This window comes from Sinocyclocheilus grahami, unplaced genomic scaffold (genome assembly GCF_001515645.1).
Source record: "Sinocyclocheilus grahami isolate Dianchi unplaced genomic scaffold, SAMN03320097.WGS_v1.1 scaffold1625.1, whole genome shotgun sequence".
NCBI lineage: Eukaryota > Metazoa > Chordata > Actinopteri > Cypriniformes > Cyprinidae > Sinocyclocheilus > Sinocyclocheilus grahami.
In genome coordinates, this window is record NW_015506804.1 from 28734 (window position 1) to 38733 (window position 10000).

At 41.2% G+C, this 10000-nt stretch overlaps 1 long non-coding RNA gene across 1 annotated transcript in view; it reads left to right on the forward strand.

Moving 5' to 3' along the window:
• The first annotated feature begins 431 nt into the window (after positions 1-431).
• Positions 432-10000, forward strand: part of LOC107571645 (uncharacterized) — a 51903-nt gene continuing 42334 nt past the window's right edge. Inside the window, exon 1 of the long non-coding RNA XR_001607213.1 lies at positions 432-875. This is a non-coding gene — a long non-coding RNA (uncharacterized lncRNA). The remainder of the gene's footprint in view (positions 876-10000) is intronic.

Below are 10000 nucleotides of genomic sequence, written 5' to 3' on the forward strand. Positions count from 1 at the left end.
CTCTCTCTCTCTCTCTCACACACACACTCACACAGTCTGGTTCACTATCCTTGTAGGCGTAATGGTTTTTGTACTGTACAAAAACTGTATTTTCTATCGCTCTACACCAACCCTACCCCTAAACCTACCCCTCACAGGAAACTTTCTGCATTTTTACAATCTCAAAAAAACTCATTCTGTATGATTTATAAGCTTCTATACCCGTGGGGACCTCAATTTAGGGACCCACGGTGACACAAGTCCCCACGAGTCTGTGTGTATTCAGGTTTAAGTCCCCACCAGTGTAGAAAAACCTGTACACACACACACACAATCAGCAGCGTCGCGGCTCTTAAAGGAGCACCGCCTTTGAGACCCCCTCACTGTCACCAGGCTAATGGAAACATATAGCGCGCCCGTCACGCGTTGCCCCTTTAAGAGACGCGTTTTCCCATGGGCTCCGTGACGTCAGCGCAGCGCAGGACTCACTCCAGCAGCGGCGTGTCCTCCTCAACAAACGCGAGCAATGCGCGCACGGGCGAGCCGAACGCCAGCGAAACACGCTCCGCAGACCGGCGCCCGCCGCGGATTACACCGGGGAACTCTCCGAGTCAACGGCGAAGAAGTGAAGGCTGACGCGTCGAGTCCGCAGCGCGCTCTGATTTCGCGTACTAGACGCGCAGGAGTATGCGTGATCCCAGCTGATCGAGACTCGAACCCGCAGCGTTTAACCCCGCGGACCACTGCTCGACTCCACACCCGCGCTCGCTCCAGAAACAGCTCAGATTAGCTCATTAGTCCGGCTCACCAGCTGATTAACGATGGCGGGGAAGCTGGCAGCGCAGGGCGCGGGAATCCTGCTGGTCACCGCCAACGTCGGATCGCTGTTTGAAGATGTGAGTCCAGCTTTATTACTAATAACACACGCTTTCTTCCACACTAGTGTGAGTGCTGCTGCAGTAACCTGAGGTAAAGTGCTGGGTAATGATGCTAGCTGATGAATTAACCTGAATGGATTCGAACCCACGACCTTTCAGTGTCCCCTCAGAGACCGAGCTCGGCGGCTCTAACGGTCTCCGGGTGATTGACGGTTTGTTTCGCGGGTAAAGTGTTCTGGTTACTGGATACTCATCTGTTAACTTAACTGTCAAAACTGTCAAAAATGGTAAATGTGTCTGACATTATTTTTGTTTGTAAAAATAAATAAATATATACACACACACACTCTCTCTCACACACACACACACTCACACTCTCTCACACACACACACACACTCACACTCTCTCACACACACACACACACTCACACTCTCTCACACACACACACACTCACACGCGCACACAAACGCACTCACACGCACACACTCACACGCACACACACTCACACTCGCACGCACACACTCGCACGCACACACACGCACACACACACTCACACGCACGCACACACGCGCACACACTCACACACGCACACGCATATGCACACACTCACACTCACACTCGCACGCACACACTCGCACGCACACACACGCACACACACACTCACACGCACGCACACACGCGCACACACTCACACACGCACACGCATATGCACACACTCACACTCACACTCGCACGCACACACTCGCACGCACACACACGCACACACACACTCACACGCACGCACACACGCGCACACACTCACACACGCACACGCATATGCACACACTCACACTCACACTCGCACGCACACACTCGCACGCACACACACGCACACACACACTCACACGCACGCACACACGCGCACACACTCACACACGCACACGCATATGCACACACTCACACTCACACTCGCACGCACACACTCGCACGCACACACACGCACACGCTCACACTCACACACGCACACACGCACACACACATGCACACTCACACTCGCACGCACACACTCGCACGCACACACTCGCACACACACACTCACACACACACGCACACACGCGCACACACTCACACACGCACACGCATATGCACACACGCACACACACACACACACACACACTCACACGCACACTCACACACGCACACACACACTCTCACACAAACGCACTCACACACACACACACACACACACACACGCGCGCACACACACACACACACATATATATAGTATACATATGCATGTATGTATGTGTATATATAAATACATCATTATTTTAAATTATTTAAAATAATTTATAATTTAATAATTTAAATTATTATTATTAATATATTATTTATTTAATTATTTAATAACAATTAGAAACGACAATCAAAATAATATTTAAATAATTTAAATAATATATTTATTATTATTATTATTATTACACACTAAAAAAATCTGTAAAAATAAGGCATGTTAGATTAATATGAAGGTATTTTCTGTATTTATAAATTTTTTTAATACAGGTGTTTTAATACCTGTATTTAGAATTTTGCACTGTATGGCGTTGTGTTTTAGTGTCTGTAAAAATAATAATATGGCACAAAATGAGTCTTTCTTTCTTTCTTTCTAACAGTGTTGATATATTATTGGTAACACTTTACAATACGGTTCCATTAGTTAATGTTACTTAATAACTAACATGAACAAATACAGTGGTTACAAACTAACAAGCACACTTTTGATTTTAATAATGCATTAGTAAATGTTGAAATTAACCTGAACTGAGATTAATAAATGCTGTAGAGGTATTGTTCATGGTAACTAAAGTAGTAACTAACGAACCCTACTGTAAAGTGTTACAGATGTTCTGTTGGCTTTGTGAGTGCGACACGCTTTCAGACTGCTTATCCAGTGATCCCAAATGAAAGTTTCATGGAAGCGAGTGGGTCAAAGTGTGCGAGAGCCATGTTTAATGCTTGTGTTAGACAACGTTTTTGAGCTGAATAACTCCTTGTGCACTAACATATATATATATATACATGTATATCTATCAGGCAGTGAAAGGATGCTCTCATGCGCCTGATCCGTGCTTCTCAAACTATGAAAAAGCTGTAAAACTAGAGCTCATAATCACTCCTGACTCTGGCTTAATCAAAATCTCACCTGTTATCGCGCTCTATGGAAATGATTACGCAAACTTGTGGTAGACCAGGGCGAGTTGAGGTTTAAGCAAATTAGTTCCTCTGAATAAACAATAGTAAAGTACGAACTATCTCAGCCATTAAAAATGCTTGCTTGTGTGTAAACGTGCCAGTACTTGACAGTCAGGTCTCGGGCTGTAATTCTGTGTAGTTTATACACTGTGAGACGTTTAGGCCAGATCTGTTTATTTGATTGCAAACTGTTTTCTTACGCATGTGAAGAGGAACTGCCCCGTACTATCTTTAGAGTTATAAATAGTTGGCCTGTCGTGACCGCTGAACTGCTGTCTTATGAATATCGCTCTTTATCCATTACTTGTTTTACACGAGAGCGCGGCCAAAACCAGCACGCCGCTTATAGAGTCCCGCATGCACAAGTACACCTAAATATTTAACATGTTCAGACGTCTCGTCTCGTCCCTCAATGGGCCTTTTGTGCCGCACAAGCCACAAATGCAAGGATTTGTCCAAATTACGTGAATGAAGTAAATGAGGCCTTTGTTAGCAATCACAAGATGAGGTGTTTAGGGCTGGACGGCTTCCACGGGTTTTGGCGAGTGCTGTTATAAAGCGGTCTACTGTAGTCGTTTTGCCCTGATGAGATGCTCCTGAAGTGCTTCTGGGAAGATAGGAGACATAAAAAGCTGTAATGGAGCTATAGAATGGCATATGCTCTTCAGGATACATAAATGACTTTCCTTTATGGAAAGCAGCTGGTCTGGATGGCGTCCAGGTGGATCGACCGGACCGCACAGGTGCTGAGATTTCACCCGTAAATGTGGTTTAATGTCTGATTTAATAAGGCAAATAGGGCCAGGATAGTGTGAGGTCATTGAGATCAGAGCATCATATGCTGAAAGGATGCGGCTGTAATGGGCGAATCTCACGAAAATGCCACATTAAAATGATGTAGATGAGTTTGTTTCTTCATCAGGTTTGGAGAAATGTAGCATTGCATCAGTGTCTCTGCAGTGAATGGGTGCCGTCAGAATGAGAGCTGATAAAAACATCACAGTAATCCACAGCACTCCAGTCCATCAGTTAACATCTGGAGAAGACAAAATCTGAAACTAATCCAGCATTAAGACATTTATAACTCAAATACCATAGAGTGCATAATCTATAATAACTCTTCCTCCAGTGAAAAAGTGTTCTGGTGTGAATCAGGAGAGAAATCTGCACAGATCAAGCAGCGTTTAAACAGCTCTAAACACATATGTGGCTGGATTTTGACGTGAGAGACAACAGCTGATGCACTTTTTCACTGGAGGAAGGCGTGTATGAACGGGTCTTATCTGGTGATGGTAATTGTTGACACTGACTCGCTGCTGTATTTGTGCTCAGCTGTTATAATAACAGAACAGATGCAGTAGTGCTGATATCAATTGGAAATGTTATCAAATGATAACATCAGATGAGAAGAGATGGGCCTAATCGCTCTGCTCCAGATCCTAGTGAGCTGTCTACATGGTAGGGCTGTGTGACATTGGAAAAAAACTGACATTGCGATATTTTGTGATCATATATTGTGGTATAAAATATACAGGAATTTTTACCAGATGACCTGGATCGCTATATTTGGAAATAATAAAGCATTTTAGAGTTAGTGGAGTGATTTCGTTGGCAATTGCATTTAGCTGAAAATGTATTTTTTACTCTCAAGTGTCATTTTTCTTTTTAGTCCTGAACAATTTGGGAAGCATAACAGCTTTCGCAATTTCATCACTAAATCGCACTAAACCAGACTATTTATTTGTGATTTTGATTAACTGTGCAGCCCTACATTTGGGTGTTCATACTTGGGTTTACTTTTTTACAAGAATCAACTTTCAGTAATGATTTCAGAGTTAAAAAAAGTCTTTCCACTAGAGTTTTAATAGGCCATGTTCACATTGATTTTGACCAATTAAATATATCTATAAAAAAATTAATAATTTAAATGACTTTGTGATTATTCTGAAATAAAAATATTAAACCAAACAAAACAAAAAAAATATTGTAAATGAAATAAAATTGTTTCAAATGTTAAACCACCAAGCTTTAATTTGGCTGGTTGTTGGCAAATGGAAATATGATAATGTTCATTCATTTGAATAATTTTTTTACTATGCTTTTAATTATTAAATGAACTAAAAGTGCATTTATAATCAACATTTCTCTTGCTTTGTCCACCATCTTTTCATATTTGTTCATCATGCTTGCTGCAGTGCATTCTGGGATTGTCTTTTCTGCGTAGGATGCATGTGATGGTGAAGTCTTGCCAGATGTTGCTGGAACAGTAAGAGCCTGGAGAAACGTATAATTTCACGACAGAGAGCTCTATTGTAATTCTGTAATGCAGTCGCAGCTAACAGGAAACGTTTCCAGAACGTTCTGGAAAGGTTGTTTCAAAGTTATGAACAAACGTTCGCTTAGTAACATTAATAGAACATTTGTTCAACATTATCTGGACTTTAATAATGTTCTCAAAACGTTAGCATCGTTCATGGAATGTTTTTCCCAAACGTTTTAGTTGGACGTTCATCTAACGTTGTTTAAATGTTCGGAGAACATTCAAAAGTAACGGTCCCATGTTTGCAAAATGATAAAATGGAATGTTTGCATGACCAAGAAACGTTTTCGAAACACTTAGCTAAATGTTTAAAATGTTCAGAGAATGTTTCAATAGTAACGTTTTCATAACTTAACGAGAACGTTCTTAGAACATCTTTTTGCCGTTTGCTCTGTATTTGAGCGGGTCTCGTTAGCAGAGATCTGGGCCGGTTCTTCGGTTCTCTTTACCTCTCGTTTCTCTCAATAGCTCATTATTTCTGTCTGCTTGCACAGCTTCTTGTTCTAGATCTAGATCAGTCGTGATGAGATTCCTGAGTTATCAGAGTTCATCTGTGTTGTGTGATTTACATGCTTTACTTGTCAGACGTCTTCTCGTTCTCATTTGTTTTCGCACATGCGTGTATAGTGATTCTCGGTGTTCAATCAGTGTATGAATGTAGCGGTCCTATATTTGGATCTGAGGGTCGTTCAGCCCGTGATGAGCGTTTTATCAATCGAGGCTGAGCGCACATGAGCTGAAGATGCTGTTTTCATGAGTTTTGTGCTCAGAAAATGAGATCGAAGAATAAGCATCCTCTCATCTCCGAGCGTCTCTGGGGAGCGGTGATTATTGATAATGGATTTTACATTATCGTGAGCCGCATGGTAAATGAGCGCGAGCCATTAGCTGGAGTGGGTTTGGGAATTACAGTCACCGCCGATGTTCCTCTGTGTGGGTTGTGTTGAGAGAAACACGGAGATTTCTAGAAACAGACCTATGCATGTTTGGACCTTAAGCCCGGGGACACACTGTACGATTGGCATCGTGAAACAATCGTGGCGATTTCTGTGAACGGTGTTCTTATGTCGTACAGTGAGAGAGATTCAAAGACGGCCGATGTCACGGTCTTGCGACCAAAGATAGCCTACGATCATTTTCTGACAGTGTCAGTAGTTCAGCATGCTCATTGCACAGTGTGTTTGCTGCTATGGCCCACGTTTACTGACCAGCCAATAAAAATGCGACATGAAATCAATGCGACACTGCGCTAAAACATAAAATCTTATCCCTTCCTCTTTCGCCGCTGCTTCTTTTTTTCAGCACACATAAAAACTAGAACTGCCAAAGTGTGATTCGTCATGCTCTTCTTGTTTACCTTGTTTTCATTCATTCATTCGTCATCATCGTACAGTCTGCATGCATGTCGTACCCAAGTTTATCAGATCCATGTCGCACAGTGTGATTTGCAAGGATCTTATAGGATTGCTAAAATCATGCAGTGTGTCCCGGGGTTTCAGATTATTAATTTATATATAATATAATGTAACGCTTTTCTCATGCGTGTAAAACATATTGGTATGTTGGTTCATATATTTCGCTCATATTGTTGAATGAACAGCTGAAGTAGTAAAGCATAGGCATCTCAAAATAATAGTCCCGTTGTATTTCAGGCTTGTTTCTGATTAAAAGTCCTCCATTATGCATAAAATCATGGCATTTTTTTTCATGGCTATTATTGGTGTTTTGGTCACACAATAAACGGTATCTGTTATTTAAATCAATGTAAACTCGGTACTAATTTTATTGCAGTATTAATTTAATTAAAGAACTCTGCTGAAACTCTTTTTTTAAATTACATTTTTTATTTTATTTTTTATTTTATTTTATTTCTGCTCAGATGTCTGAATGGTTGTCCTGTAGAAATATGTTTTGTTAATGATGCAGCAGTACTGATCGTTTACTAGAAGTGAAATATGGGTGTGTCGATTTTTCTCTCTTTTTTTTTTTCTGCTCAATTAAGAAGAATTTCACAGGAACTGGTTGTTTTAGCTGATACCGTGCTGGCGTCTAATCCTGTTTGATGCAGAAGGAGCGGTTAATATTTTCCATCATGTGGTTCATTGAAAGCGCCAGAACACTCTAGAATAATGACAATAGGAAATGGAGAACAATAACAGAAATTTCCAAAACATTCTGCCAGTATGTACTTACTATATATTGATGGCAAACCATGTTTGCAGCTCTCTTAAAGGGACAGTTCACCCGAAAATGAAAATTCTGTCATTTATAGACTTTTGAAGACAAAACAAGATATTTTGAAGAATGCTGATAAGCAAACAGTTGCTGGTAGCCATCGACTTCCAAAATACTATTACATATAAATTTTTGGGTGAACTATCGCTTTAAGAGGCTAGTAGTGAAAACACCAGTTATAAGTGGTGTTAAGTCTGTCATGGCTAGTACTAGTGCTCAAATGTTTTTTTTGTGACTTGCAGCACATTGACGGTGCTTTCATTTGAAAGTATCAAACAGGCACCCATGATCTGCTCAATAACATGGTTATCAGTGGATTTACCCCAGTGATAGTCAGCTGTTTATTTATCCTCCAGTGATTGTCATACTGTAGTGCATGTGGGTAATGCAGGCTAAATGGTTTGATGGGGTCTGTGTTTCTTTAAATGCTGTGGCCCGCAGTGAAACGCCCTGCGGCTTCGGCTGTAGTTTTCATTAAACATTGATGTTGCTTTTTGATGTGTGAAAACCAAACAGAAATGCTGTAATTCAATATGCAGAAACCTGTAAAACATGCATTTCTCCTCTGAACTGCTGTTTGTGGTGAGTGTGCATGCATACGGACACGAGAGAATCTCACGAAACCGGTCAAAAAACAAACACATCAAAAGAAAAAAATTGACTATATAGCATATTGTTAAAAAAAATGTTTTTTTGTTTCTAAAGCTGCATTTATTTGATCAAAAATACAGTAAAAAATTTGAAATATTATTAGAATGTAAAACAGCTGTTTTCTATGTGAATCTCTGTTAAACTGTAATGTATTTCTGTGATGCGCAGCTGTATTTTCAGCATCATTCCTCCAGTCTTCAGTGTCACATGATCTTCAGAAATCAGTATAATATGCTGATTTATTAGAAATATTTCTGATTATTATCAGTGAGCACGTTTACATGCACACCAGTAAGCTGATAACTCACAAATATCAGCTTATTAAATAACCAGTTTTCCCCGTTTACATGCACATCAGTAACCTGACAACGCAAGTAAGCTGTTTACATGACTTCGTTAATAAATCAGGTTATTTCCCTGTAGTGACGTCAAAATATAATCATTTGCGTATCTGACTCCGAGTATTCCATACATTCCACACACACACTCTCACACACACACACACACACACACTCTCTCTCTCACACACTCTCTCTCTCACACACTCTCACTCACACTCTCTCACTCACTCACTCACTCTCTCACACACGCTCTCTCTCTCACACACGCTCTCTCTCTCACACACGCTCTCTCTCTCACACACGCTCTCTCTCTCACACACGCTCTCTCTCTCACACACGCTCTCTCTCTCACACACGCTCTCTCTCTCACACACGCTCTCTCTCTCACACACGCTCTCTCTCTCACACACGCTCTCTCTCTCACACACACTCTCTCTCTCGACAGAGAGCTCTATTGTAATTCTGTAATGCAGTCGCAGCTAACAGGAAACGTTTCCAGAACGTTCTGGAAAGGTTGTTTCAAAGTTATGAACAAACGTTCGCTTAGTAACATTAATAGAACATTTGTTCAACATTATCTGGACTTTAATAATGTTCTCAAAACGTTAGCATCGTTCATGGAATGTTTTTCCCAAACGTTTTAGTTGGACGTTCATCTAACGTTGTTTAAATGTTCGGAGAACATTCAAAAGTAACGGTCCCATGTTTGCAAAATGATAAAATGGAATGTTTGCATGACCAAGAAACGTTTTCGAAACACTTAGCTAAATGTTTAAAATGTTCAGAGAATGTTTCAATAGTAACGTTTTCATAACTTAACGAGAACGTTCTTAGAACATCTTTTTGCCGTTTGCTCTGTATTTGAGCGGGTCTCGTTAGCAGAGATCTGGGCCGGTTCTTCGGTTCTCTTTACCTCTCGTTTCTCTCAATAGCTCATTATTTCTGTCTGCTTGCACAGCTTCTTGTTCTAGATCTAGATCAGTCGTGATGAGATTCCTGAGTTATCAGAGTTCATCTGTGTTGTGTGATTTACATGCTTTACTTGTCAGACGTCTTCTCGTTCTCATTTGTTTTCGCACATGCGTGTATAGTGATTCTCGGTGTTCAATCAGTGTATGAATGTAGCGGTCCTATATTTGGATCTGAGGGTCGTTCAGCCCGTGATGAGCGTTTTATCAATCGAGGCTGAGCGCACATGAGCTGAAGATGCTGTTTTCATGAGTTTTGTGCTCAGAAAATGAGATCGAAGAATAAGCATCCTCTCATCTCCGAGCGTCTCTGGGGAGCGGTGATTATTGATAATGGATTTTACATTATCGTGAGCCGCATGGTAAATGAGCGCGAGCCATTAGCTGGAGTGGGT